Genomic DNA, 14,859 nt, shown 5'->3' on the forward strand with positions numbered 1-14,859 from the left:
GCAATTTCTCCTAGGGAGACGCTCTTTGAAATTATATTATATTAATTTATGCAGTGTTATAGTTCCGTGCCCTACTATTCATTTTATCGTAGAAAGGGGACAATATTTTTCCTTCTTGCCACTTGAAAAAAAGAAAAGTCTAAATTCCACATTCTCACAATATATGCTAACACCGCGAACATCTGAAGATAGCTTTGTGGTGGAGCTAAGACGAGGAATAACCAGCTCCGACAGCGTTCGGATTCGAACTGTCTTTTTTTTTTCGCTGCTTTCACTGAGACGCTTAGTGCCAAATTCTTCTTTGTCCAGCGCCGTGCCGTTGTTTGTGATAAAAGCGCGGCGCGAGGGGCGCTACAAGACTACAAAACAAAACCAGAAAAAAAAATTTCAATATCTCCGCCACGATTATATCTTGCTGAGTAAGTAGAGTAAGTAAGTAGCGCGAGAGCCTTAGCTGGCAACGTTTCGGCACACAAACAGTATGACACACTTAATTCGAGGCGATAAATTCGAGGCGATAAAAGCAAGCAAGTGTACATTTGTCAAGGGACTATTTTCAAGTAGCGCTACTGTGTATGCGCGAAGCACCTGAGTGCGCGAAGCACCTGCACCTCAGTTCGACCCGACCACTCGATCGGACTCGCCAGTGTTTACCTCTCTCACCCGATGGAAAGGAAAGGGCACAGGGAAAACGTTGTAGATGCACAATACCCTCTCGTAAATACCCCTCGATTCAGGGTGTTTGTGGCGCCATCCTCGTAATTTTTCTGAACTGCGACATTTTAGTGCATATGAAATTTCATAGATGGCGCTACCTACTACGTTTATCACACATGGCTCTGTTATTTTACTATTATTTTACTTTGTAGTTGATAATTGTTACCGGTTGAATAAGGGAACGAAAGCCCGAACCTTTAAGTTATATTCGCCAGAAACAAACAAGCCATGGAGCATTTCAATCATACTTAAAATATTTCATGAAGAGCTCGCGCGCTTCAAGTGAACCACGAAAAAAATAGCTGAAATCATCCTGACAGTGCACATTCCTCGAGAGTCGTAGAACAAAACCGATGCTTATCCTCTGACAGCGAGGTGCAAAGTTTTTCCACGCGAAATTTCAGCACAGATAAGAGCTTATTACTTGAACAGTTTAGCATATACTTTAAGCCATTTTGCAAAAAACGCAAAGTTTGATCACAAATAACTTTTACACTAAATGAAGCAGACAGATGATATTTTCAGGAAAAAGCGAACTATGTACGACCTCCAACTGCGCAAAAAATCTCCGCAGCAGAATGCGTATCTTGAAAGTTATTGTATGTATAATTACCTGTTTTATACACTTTTCACAGGCTAATAAACTATGCGATACACAGTAATAAAAATGCTTAACTTTGTTCATTAACATCTAATCTCAAAACATCTCGAACGGTGTTTCTCTAGCTGCAAAAGATTTTGCACAATTTTGCTTTTCCCGAGACAAGTAGAGCTGAAAAGCCGTTTCTTACCTTTGTGTTTTCCTTTACAGCTTAAACATCGTTGCAGCTATTTATAAACCAAATGCACCATTAGAAAGGAGAGGAAATAAACTTTACAAATATATCAAAGTCATATTTATAAACTAAACTAGTGAGGCGCAGTAGGCGTATGAATGTCGCCAAAAATGTCGTCTCTTCACCGCTGGAGTGGGACCGCCACCTTAAGCACGAATTTATGAAGACGCCGTGAAAGCCCGTGCAGCGGTTTTCCAGAGGCAACAGAATCCTGCAGAATGTGGATGCTGTCGACCAAAATCGTCCCAACGTAGATGCCGTCTACCGACGCAGGCGACAGCAGCATGGCGGAGAGTGCAACTTCTGTGGCGGAGACGCTCATCCGTTTTCTGTGTGTCCAGCTCGAGCACAAAAGTGCTACAAATGCGGCAACAAAGGACATTTTGGAAAGGCGCGTTTCTGCAGTCGGGGAGGAAACGGGAGAAAGGTTCCTGGCCACTGAAGCCACGGGAAGTAAGACACATTACGCGCAGGTCCAGATAAACTCGGTGCCAGTTTTTGAAAAGGTAGACTCTGGTGCGGAAGTTTCGGTTTTGCCAGCAACGTTTCCTTGCAGTCTCACAAAACTCAATAAAGTGCAAGAAGTTTTAACTGGCATAGGCGGAACTCGCCTCAATGTGCTAGGCAAGTTTGTCGCAGAAATCAGCTGGAAGGGCAGAACTTCAAACCAAATGTGTTATGTAGTCAGCCCACTCAGGGAAACACATTAAAACACAGCAAAAGGAAACACATTAAAACAGCTAGCTAGGTATATATACAGCGGACAGCTAGTTCTTCCTGCTATTTGCAACCATACAGCTTGCTCATAATGAATGGTAATTATAATTGCAAGGCAGATGCAAATTCTTCAATAACGACAGCTACACAAGGCAGAGGGGTGCAGGAAATGGACACGGCCATTGTTGTCACAAGAGGCACCTCCTGCGCTGTGACCTATTTCTGCCCCCAAAACAGGTTTGGCCGCCATATTGAAGGGGGTTTACTGTGCAGAGAAGCTGACTTCCATAGTTTTGTAAGCGCAAGTGCTAAAGCACTACATATTTGTGAGAACATACATTTGGTGCGCTTAATTTGGTTGTATTTTTCTTAATGATTGCCTCCTCAGTGACATTAATTCCTTCGATGATTTGAATTCGTTTTCATACGAAATCAAGGCCGGATAATGAAGAATAGATGCCCGAGGCCAAATTATGCGCAAATAGCAACCCCTCCCCCTCCTTCTTGGCTGTCCTTCCCCACATTATTATTATGTACACTACGAGAAGTACCCAAAGCTTCATTTGAGCTATAGCAAATTTAAACAAAAAGATGCAATCAATGGGGTTCGTGCGGTAGCAGTGTAGCAGCATTACTTTCGCGACACACAAATGGGACCATGCCCAGTTGACAATTCATCATCAGCTGGACTCTACCTACTGCAGTGTGAACTCGATCTCCCATTTTGCGTACCCCAATTAACCTGATCCTGGACTAGCTGCATCTACTTGACCCTTGCGAAGGACACTTTCTTGAAGCAATCGATATTCCACGGACTTTCATTTTAGGCACATTAGCAAAGCTACGTAATTTCTTAAAATAAAAAAGGCACTCATGGGGTGCCCTAAAGAAAAGAAGCACTGTCTTAAGTGAGGAGGAAAAGTATTGTCACTTTCCACATCAACGAGTTTTTTGCAAAGTAACACAAGCTTATCATGCGCCCGCCCGCATGAAACTTGAACAATACGGTTATTCATATAACATCTGCAATCTTCACACTGAAAAACAGTGTAATTTTTTAAGCTTATATTGGCAGCTCTAAAATATTTTCACAATAAAAAAAACGAAAGTGTTCTACCATATGGCTAAATCCACTACAAAGCGTGTTAAGGGCAAATTCTTCTGATTCTGACAGCACTGCTAATGACCATGATGATCCAAACACTCTAACATCGCCAATAATTCATGAGTTAAGCATTCTCTTATTCAAATTCTGGCAGAATTCTAAAGCTTTGGGAATATGTGGGGCTGTGACAGGATTCTCATTCAGATGCTGGGCCATGGCGATTCACTCAATTATTTGATTGGGCACACCTATGGCTGATGTTATGTATTTCATTATTGTCCTAATTCTCCTTTCGAATACAAATGCAGAATTGCACCACAATGGTCCCAAGTTCCTTGCGCTGCTGGCAAGGTGCTGCTGGAGATGCGCATTAAATGTCATGCAGTACACACCATAGAGTGCCGCAACTCACTCCACAAACTTATGAAGGATGTCATCTGGAGCTGTAAAATATTACAACACGACCCCAGACAACAGCACAAAATATTCCTAGTTACCCATGGACGCGTAAAAGGATAAAAAAATGTAAGTCAAGCTAAAAGTATAAGCTAAGTTTTCTTAATGCAACAAGAAAAAGTTACATTCCAGTGATAAGCATGGAGACTATTCATATCAATCTGGCACAAATGCCTCATGACCATTATAGTGAAAACTTTGGCAAGAAGAATTTGTACTGAGTGAGGGCTTGTCGCCGTCTCTTGAGGATGATTGTGAGCAAATATGAGCCTGCATTCTTCCCCATCCCTCAACGTATAGTGGAATCATGTTTCTTTCTTAGCACCTCCTATATTTATTTCTACTCTAGACATCCTAACTGCGCACCACGTGTGAGTTCAGGCAAGATATGAATAAAACCTTTCACCTGAGTTCCCGTCTTGAGCCTGAGTGTTGCTGCGAAAATCTTGATATGAAGGTTAGGATAGAGTTGAGCCTATTTTATTCCTTGTTTGCACACAAGGATAAAATTTCACTGACATTTTTCTTTAAATACTAAATTTACACTGCTTTTTCAACTCTTGCAAGGTGAATAGGCTTTACAATAGCCTATGGCTTTGTGCCAAGTGAGTCTGATAATGTCTCAGTTATGTGCTTTCTGTTTGACATATGTTTACAAGGGTACTATTGCTCAGTGAATGGCTAATCCAGATGTCCTCATGTTTATGGTGCGTCCCGAAACTTCAGCTTCCAGCTGCTCCCTTACAGAGTTTATCTCATATGCAGTTAGTGCTGCTCTGTGATATGAGGAATCGGGATGTGGTTGCTTAACAGGTGCGGAGCATGTGCACGTACATAAGATGTGGGTAAATGTGATAGACCATAGTCACTAGGGCTTGTTTTTCTTCAAGAAAAAGATTGTTTAGAAAATGTTTCCCTTTTTTCGAGGAGGAAGTTTTGTGCATCACATGTCATTTTTCTGCTCATTGACATACGTGCATACTTAATAATTCAAGCGAGCCCTGGCATGCCTTTGGGTTTCTTGATGTTTCTTTTTATTAAATAAAAGTAAAGGGACTACATTTGAGCCATCTCAAGTTATCCTTCCAATTGCAGCAGGCTACTGAAAAATATTTGAGCTGCTGGTGGCACCTGAAAAATTAGAGTAAATAATTAAGAAAGGTAATGTCTTCGGACATCGTTTACTTAGTTTTCTGCTAATCATGCAATGCTTGTAAAACTGAGAAAAAGAAAACCATCCTTCAGTTTCTATTTTCGTTTTCAAGATTAAATGCATTTCAGAATCTCCTAAGCCTAATTCAAGATGGCTATCAGGAGCAGAAAACATTTCCTTGTCAATCAGTTTTGCGCATGCATGGAGCCCTAGCTTTGACGACATATTTCTGCTCAAATTGTGTCGAAGCTTTTACACAGGTAATGAAATTAAGCTACAAGTTTGACCGTCCCAAGAATTAAGAAAATTATTTATTTGTTTTGTGTACTTATACATGATATAAAAAATGCCTTGAAATGCAGATCCTCCCAGCCAGATGAAAACGCAGCCCTCAGTCATTTAACTTTCTGAGGTGCATTTAGATATATCACACTCTATCCATACCTTTTAGAGCAACACTTTTTTCTTGTGTCAATAATAGCAGTGATTGCATGTCTTGGTTCATTACATACATGGTATGCGATTTCAGTCACAACTAAAAAGTTGCAAGTCTATGCCCTATATCACTTCTGCCTTTTTTCGCAAAGTTATTTACAACGCTTTTCACTCTGGTTTGCAGATAAAATAGCTTACTAGCATGAGTAAGTTCGTCAAGGCATTGTTATTCACTCAGTGGAAGATGGATGTATTCCACAATGTGAGAAAAGTGGTTCCAGTACCAACATGGAAGAATGTCGTGACAGCATGGCAGGCAGCAGTATAGTAATCAATTCCTCCACTCAGCTGCCGTCCAGAAGGCTGTTTCATGCAGCGATCTAGGCAGCCGTATCACGAAATCAGGTGGCCATATCGCTGTCATTGTTTGATCTTCTGTTGCCATGATTGTAGGACTACCTACAATGTTTGACAAATTCTCCATTACGATTTAATAAAAGAACTAAACTATAATACCTAAAACACATAGTCTCACATCAGCAAAGAAAGACTCACCAAGCTTTGAAAATAAAAATGTTTGCCCGCATTCAAAGTAATAGCTCGTTTACACACAGCAGATAATAGTGATAATGTATAGGAAATTTGCAATTCATCTTTATTTACATTTTATTCCACTCCTTTTCTGAGAAGGTATGAGCTTTTCCGATAAACCAAACCAAACCATCTTCTTGCGAAATCTAGCTTTTTCTTCATTTGAAATCAAGCATACTTTGCGTCTGCCTTGTTCTTCATTTCTCTCCTTCAATTACTTTGTTTTCTGAAACTTTCAGGTTTCAGACAGCCGGGTCTTTATTTTCCTTGTCTTCAATGCGCTCAAGGAGTTTGTCAATGAGGCGCTGCTGAGCCTCTTCATAACAAAGCGCTGCTTCCGTTCTTCAGCCACTGCAAGCCGTTCTTCGTGAGCTTGGCGCCAATCTGCAGCCCTCGCCTCCCGCTCTTGCCGTCTCTCCTCAGCCATCGCCTTCCGCTCTTGCAGTCTTGCCTCGGCCATCGCCTCCCTCTCTGGCTGTCGTTCTTCAGCGAGAGCTCTTCTCTCCTCCGCCCTTTCCTGGATTTCAAGCTTTTTGAGCATTATTTTAGGTCTCTTCGATTTGCCTGCACCAGCTGCGCTAGTTCAAGTAGTGCAGAACCGCCGTCCTCGCTTTGCCAGCGCCGCGCGCGCCGTTTGCACTTCTCTCCTCGTTTTGTCAAGGTGCAAGGCTAGTTCTGCACGAGTTCTCGCTCACTCTGCACTCGCTCCAGAAGAGGTGCAAAAAAAGTGCAGCATGGCGTACGCTCCGCTAGGCCAAGAGCAGACGACGCTGCGCATCGTTCTGCATAGCTTTTGAAAAGTCCGTCTCCTTCAGAACCCGGACGGTTCGCTGCTAACGGATCCGCAAATGGTTGCGTATACAAGGTAGTTGGGCTGCATGCTGGTGATTGGCATTTTGTTGATGGGGGAGCGGTATTATATGTAGTTGTGGCCACATATGTAGTGGTACGTGGCCGCGATACGGCACCTTCGCGCGTGTTGTCCTACGTAGTATTTTTTTTATCGCGTTGTGACCTCGGAAGACGGGTGGATGCGAACAGAAATCAGCTGCGATCGATCGAGTTTCTGTCGTGCCAAGTGTGTGTGCCACAAGAAAGCTTGCGCAGCGACTATGCGACATCAAACTTGTCGCCCACGGAGCACATAGAATGTCTGAGAGCGCAATGAGGTACAAACATACGTGCGTCAGCTAGTGCTTTTGGACAGAACTGAGTTCGTGGAAACCAATCAAGCGTCTTGTTATGCAGTCTTAATTATTTAAACTAGTACTCGTGGCAACTGCTTACAACGTTGATTCTCTCGTACCCAGGAGCATGAATGGCACCTTCGCAGACCGTCCGATATAAAGATCGTGCGCAGTCGCACGTATTTGGTCAATTGGTGTTGCTGTTAGTCGTCGTCACTTTCCGATCGAGCGCTGTAGGCCTACGGCAGCTGGCTTCGAAACTGGACGTGATCATGTTACAGCACGCGATGCATGATGCGCGCACGCGTCTGCTAGGTTGCAGAGTCCTACACTTGCGTACTCGTTTTGGCAGCTGCCGCCGCATGCCAGTGTCGGAACTGGCACTGCCCGCTCACGTGACCACCTGGTACCGCTGCAGCACTTTTCAGAACTAGTGCAGCCAGTGCAAGCCAAATCGAAGAGACCTTTTGTCCTCATGTCTACACTGTTCGAATGCCAGCTTTCGTTCTTCAAGAGCCAGGCGCTGGCTTTCGATGTCGAGTTCCCGTTTGGCTCCTTCGTCAAGGAACTAAAGCTTCTGTCGTTCTGCCTTTGGAAACCTAATGAAATGAATTGAGAATGAAAGCTGTACGCAATAGCCCAAAGGCGATGGAAGCAATGGTGCATGTGTCCTCTAGCAATGTCACACATAAATGTTCTTAGCTAAAATGCCGATTGCATGGCATTTCTAAGATGCAATTATAAACCAGTTTTGATCGGCTCAAACCACCATAGCTTGCATGCTACAGGATTTTAGGCACAAGTGTGCCTTTACGAAAACATTTTTCCAAAATGAATGTGATGTGCCTTTGCTTACCTCTTGCTGCTGTAGGCCGTGCATAAGGAGTCAGGGCCAACTGCAGGCTTTCATGTGCTGCTGGCCTAGTAACCGCGGGAGTTACTTGCAGTTCTGAAACGACAAATGCAGAATGGCATCGGCGTATGCTTCATTTATTCCAAGCAATCTTGAAGTGCTAATTTCTATCAATACTCTGCCATAATGTGCGAAAATAATCTCCGAAAGTAGTTTTAAATACCTGTCTAGTACTTAGCATGCAGGTCAGTCATAAACACAGTGATTTAACCAAACTACACCACAAAAACGCTTGAACTTTTACTTGGAAAACTCTGTAGTTAGCTATCCAGTTTTTTAGTACAAAAAGTACAGGTTGCATATTCCCATATATGAGCAGTTAGAACGCCCCGCAGCGCTGGTGCAGTGGTAAGACGCCCGACTAATGTGCCGGAGTACCCGATTTTCTATCCCGACCGCGGCGGCTGCGTTTCGATAGAGGCGAAACGAAGAGGCGTCCGTGTGCTGAGCGATGTCAGCGCACGTTAAACATCCCCTGGTGGTCGAAATTACTCCGTAGCCCCCACTACGGCTCCTCTTTCTCTCTTTCCACTTTCACTCCCCCCTTCCTCCCTTCTCTTATGGCGCGGTTCAGGTGTCCACAGAAACAAGTGTGACAGATATTGCGCCTTTCCTTTCCTATGAACCAATTATTATTATTATTATTATTATTATTATTATTAGAACATTAAAAGCCCTTGGAAATATGGCAGTTCCTGCTGCCACTTGTGCCAACAGAGATCACTGATGTATGGAGGTGTGCTGGTGATTCCCAATAAATATGAAATTCCTAACAAATATGTAGGGCGCAACAACTCAAATTAGATTTGTAGCAATTGTTAGAGCAGCAATACCTTAGTTTCGGAGCAGTAAAATTCATATTTGCAGCCGCTCAGAGATAAAAAATAATATTGCACTTTGCAGCCCGGATTCAAATTTTGGAGCCATAAACATTGCAGAAACCTTACGCTGGTGGTAACACAGGGCGTTCCACGTCAGCCGCAATGGTTGAGGGTGGCGCTGGTGAACACTGTCAAGGTTCGTATACAGACAACATTAATACCCAAGAAAGTGCTAGGGGGGACAGCGGCCGATGTAGCTCAGTTGGAAGAGCACCGGACGCGATATTCGGAGTTCGTGGGTTCAGTTCCCACCATCGACACTTTGTTTTTTCTTCTACTTTGCGTTTATTTATCTTTCCCCTGAACAGACTACATTACTAATTTATGCGATTATAGAAGTAAAAATAAAAAAAAAGACAAATTACTATCCTCAATGCTTTCCTTGGCCTCGCCGACTGTTGGCTTCTTTCCTTCATGTAATATAACGAGCATCCTCATTTCCCCTTCATTTATCTTCTTGTTGCTAAAGGGTATGTGTGTGTGAGATAACAGAGGAACAAATTAGGAGACTAGTAATAAAGTGAGTAGCAAAGTCTATGCATATGCCCAAGGATCCATAAGGAGAGCTGGCCAACTGGGGTCATTAACACTGTCGCTTCCCACCTCTAAAGGCGGGGCTCAAAAAGCCCCTAATATTTTTTTTTATTACTCCTGTGCATAAAGTGGTGGCTAGAACGAATGCTAACACCAAGAACGGTCGTCCATATTTGGAAAGAGAAGGCATTACACCCATATCACATTGGCAGTTTCAACTGCTGTTCAGTTAAGTGACAGTTCAGCTTCTCGACTGACCTTGGAATGAATGTCAGTCGGTTGCAGTCACACGAAACTTGTCGTGAAACTTGGACCATGCTCAACTAAATGTCTGAATCACGTGATCTCACCACATGCGAGTAATTAATAATCCTTTATTTAGTTCAAAGTGCAATGCATGCACCGGTGTGCCATTCATTCCAATTGACCGTCAACTGAACTGCTGTTGAAAATGCCCATGTAACAAATTGCTCACCAAGTGACAGGGCGACAGGTTTGGTTTTATGACAATGAATCGAAAGTATCCACTTAATGTGTTCACACTGCAGTGGGGCTCTGTATCCTTGCCTTCGCCTTTTTTGAAAACCTCTTGTGTGGCTCTCAAAAGAAGGTAGATGTGAAACCCCTGCGCATTAACATTAGCAGAAACTACTGTCATTTATGAGGTTCAAGGAGGCAGAATTCAAGCCTTTCAGCAAAAGTGTCCTTTATTTTTCTTAGCTTAAAGCTAGTCCTGTGAATTTTACTGGATGTGAGCCCCATGTAGGTTGATCCCTAGCTTGAACAGTGGGATTTTGAAAGCAACAGCTAAACCTGTATGTATGCAAATATGGAACTACAGAACTAGAAATCCCACACAGCCCCATCACATTCTCATAGGCTCGTCATAACTATGCAGGAAAAACACCGCAACCCCAGAGCATTCAGTATAAAAATATAAAAGCAACTGGAATATTGCCTCCAGTGGAATCAAAACCGTTGGTATGATTACTGACTTGACTACGTCCTTTAATATGCCCACCGTGTCCGAAACTGCCCGTGCGAGACGGCGCATTGGCAGCCTGCATATTAATTTGAACACGGATAACTTACCGAATTACACTGACCTAACACAGAAAATGGCCGTTTTTGCAAGTCGCCTCCACAGTAATGCAGCCATCGCGGTCAAAACTCAATTTTGCGACCTTAGGGGACAAGACGAACGACACAAAGGAGCTGTCACGACCAAGGCCGCGGTGTAAGGCTATGTGCCCGTGCTGCAATTAACTCTCAAGCACAAGGCAATATCACTGGCCAAAGCCACATAATTCACTCTCAATTCTGGTCATACCACTCCGTGCTGCAAATGTTCAAGCCAGCCACTATTAATGTGAATGAAAAAAAAAATACGACGCTCACTCAAGCAAACAACGATTATGACCACAGGGCTTAAAACAAGATATACTCGGAGCTGCCGCCATTATTCTCCAGCAAATATGCGGTTGCTATTCTGTCCCTTTTCTTTGCCACGACACGGAGTTTACCTATCAGAGACAATACGTAAGCGCTACAACGTCCACAAAGGGCCAAAAATGCACATGCATGAACACAAGCAAAAACACTTACCAAGCTCAAGAAGCTCTGCTGGAGCTGCCTGCTCGCCATCCTTCCATCGCACGTTCAGTATGGAGCCCTGAACCTCCTTTATGTAGCTCTCTTCGGTGAGGAGACGGAGGCCAACCGCAGGTTCAGCAATTGCGGTAAATGGATAAACATCCCATTTGGCTTCCGCCACCCATTTGACTAATATGTGCGGAATATCAGAAGTTGACATCCTTGCACGTGCTTTCGGTGCGTGTTTCAGACAAATCCCACGTGAGCTCTCAACGTCTCAGGGCCACACGCGCACCGCACACAACTCACAGTATGATCGCCAGTAGTGCCACTCATAACACAGCCAAATCACATGCGAACGATGCGACAGCGCTAAAGTCGCATGCGCTTAAACGCTTTGACCAGTTAAACGAGTGCACATGCAAATAAATTGATAAAAACTTTTTGCGCATATCTCGTGGATAGAACAATGTATTTATTTTTTTCTCCGCAGCCTGGTTACCAACAGCAATTTAGGAAAAAAAAAGGCGTCCACATGCATATATTATTAGTGGCGCTGAGATCGAAAACAATTAAAAGTGGGTTTGTGGGCTTGTTGCTGCACATTTACCGAACTAGCCTCTCTTTAGCCTACGTATTTTGCCATTATCTAGTCCTTGCATCATGTGTACAACGCCGAATCTTTTTTTTTTTTTTCTTGGGAGTTGCGGGAAGGCTTTGCAGTGTGCTGTGTTGTAACTTCGGCGTACTTTGTTTCAAATCTCTAGTCGAGGTGAAGAAGCATCGGTTCTACACGTTCTGCGTGATACGGTCTGCTTAGGTCGCCGATCGACGTCATGCCTCCAAAGAGCAGTACAGCAGATATTTATGGGACTCGTGCACCGAAGTTCCACCTCGTTCAAAGTACAGATTTAAGAAGCGGGAATTACTTGGCGCGCCACCAGCTTCTCAAGCTGATAGTGACTCAAATGAATCGGGTGATGAAAGGAGCGCTTGTGCAAGCGATGTAAAACAAAAAGCCGGCATTACAGATCCTGGATCCAGTCCATTTGCTGAGGAGACTGCGTATAGCCACTCACATCCTTGCGAGTCTCTGGAAGATGATTCGTCCGACGATGTCTCATCGGATGATGTCGACGGCAGCTCAACATCTGATGAGAGCGACCTTGATCCGTGTGAACCCGAGAGTCGAGAGGCCTCGTCTGACGAACGGACTGGTGAACTGGTAAGCTTGCTTTTTTATACTGAATAGGTTCCACGGCATGAAAAAGAGGGGTAGCATATTAAATACCAGCTGTCAGAAGTGTACAGCTTACCTGTTGGATGATCTGCATTAGTAAAGCATTTATCCACTATAAGGGCTGTTATTTTTCATCCCTCTTATGAAATTAGCATTCGATAAAAAGATTTACCTTTAACTATGTTTAATATGTGACAGGGGCATTCTGTGTACTCATTTGTTTCATGGCTTCAATTGGTGTGGCACCTAAAGTGTTGTCTACTGTTTCTCATTTTAGGATGATCTGCTGTTTCCAGGATCACACCTAACGCTAGCAGAAAGCTTGCTGATGGTCATGGCTCACAGCTTGCGCCATGGATGCTCCACGGAGGCAACAGAGAGCCTGATACGTCTCATTGGTGCCCACTTGCCTTCAGTGTGACATACCCGGCATCAAAGTACGCCTTCTTTAGGCATTTTGTTGCATGTGAGAAAGAGTACAAAAAGCACTTTCACTGTAGGGCTTGCAAAGAATACATAGGCGAGGCGACTGGAGACGTTACATGTAACAAGTGTAATCTGTTACACACGCATGAGGACCTCCTGAAGTCTTCCTTCTTCCTGGTCATGGACCTCAAAAGTCAGCTTCGAGAGCTACTTGAGTCTGCAGTGCAGAGAACTGATGTGCCTGCAGTTTCATATGATGTGGGAGGTATTACGCAGAGCATGTCCTATCACAAATTGTCCTTGTCTGAAGGGGACGTGACACTTACCTTCAACACTGACCGTGTCCCCTTCTTTGAGAGTTCTAATCTGAGCATGTGGCCACTGCTGGGTATGGTGAATGAGCTCCCATACAAGCACAGAATTGAAAAGCTTCTGTTGGCAGGCCTGTAGACAGGCTCCTGTAAACCTGTCATGAACACTTTTTTGATTCCGTTTGTGAAAGTTATGAATGAGTTGTCTGCGGAGGGAATCACACGGCACGACTGGGACGGAAATGTTCGGCTGTCTAAAGCATTCCCTGGCCCGTGTTCAGTAGACAGCATTGCGGGTGTGAAATTATGAACATGACGCAATTTGATGGGGCCAGTCGGTGTGCTTGGTGTGAGGACCCTGGTCAAATTGTGCCGAAAGGTAATAGATTCTGGCATGTGTATCCACCAGCTACTTTAACAGCCAAGCTGAGGACACACAATTCATTTATTGACCATGCCAGGAAGGCAAGGTCTAATCAGCAAGCAAGCTGTGGCATTATAGGGACAAGTGTCTTAACAATGCTTGCTTCTTTTACATTTGGAGCAGGGTTTGCAGTACACTATATGCACTCAGTCTGCTTAGGTTTTGTTAGAAGCACTTTGTTTATGTGGCTGAAGACAAAGCGCTGTCGCCATTTCAGACTGCGTCAGCACCTTTACGATGCAAATAGGCTACTGTTGAGCTTGACCCCTATATGGGAAATGTCTAGGTTACCTAGGTCTCTGTCTGACATCAAAGAATGGAAGGCGTCAGAATGGAAGAACTGGATGTTGTTCTTTTCCCCAGTCTTGCTGAAGGACTGCATACCTGAAAAACAATATAAGCACTGGCTGAAGTTTGTTGCAATGATGCACTATCTTCTTGGCTCATCAGTTCACATAGAACACCTCATGAATATCCAGAAGGAAATGCTGAATTTTCTTGTGGAGTATGAAAGCTTCTACGGAACAGAGTATATGACCTATAACTCTCATCTGCTAGTTCATCTTATAGAAAGTGCAAAAAACTGGGGCCCATTGTGGGGTTATTCTCTTTTCCCATTCGAATCTATGAACGGTACTCTGAGCAGGTTTGTCAAGGGAACACGGTACCCTCACTTTCAGATTGTGCAAAAGTTTTGTATCTTGCAAGCACTTTCAAAGTTATGGTCCTCAAAATCTGTAACACGAAAAACGCACCACAGTCTGGAGTCCGACTTCAAATCTCTGATCAGAGGGTACATACTCCGAAAGAACTTCACTTAAGTGGGACATGTGCTGCTTTTAGGAAAAGGTGAATGTAGAGAAGGGGGCACAGTGTTTCAACAAATGTTGGTTGGGTCATTCCGGTTCTGCACTGCAGGCCTTGACAAATCTCGGAGAAAAATTCCTATGTGTATACTAATGGGCTTTTCGGTGAAATTGTAAAAATCCTCTTGCTTTCCAGTAATTCCTCAAGTGGAACTGAACAAGTTAAAGTATGCATTAATATCCTGACTGTAAAGCACGCAACATTTAGCACTGTCCCCCTGGATATGAATTTGCATTTTGTGGAGGCAGAGCCTAGCTCACAAGATTTCATTGTTGCTGCCAAGTCCCTAACAAAGTGCATATGCCTGGATGATACCAAGTCTCTCTACTTGTGTGTAGTGCATGAAAATCAAATGCTATTAATTTTGCGTAGTTCTGGCTTGGTTTGGTTGTTTTAGAGGATCTGAGAAATCGGGGACTGTGGACCTTAGTGGTCGTGTACTATAACATTTTAGGACCGCCCAGCACACCTTA

This window comes from Amblyomma maculatum, chromosome 5, assembly GCF_055883805.1.
Source record: "Amblyomma maculatum isolate TAMU_Amacu chromosome 5, ASM5588380v1, whole genome shotgun sequence".
Classification (NCBI taxonomy): domain Eukaryota; kingdom Metazoa; phylum Arthropoda; class Arachnida; order Ixodida; family Ixodidae; genus Amblyomma; species Amblyomma maculatum.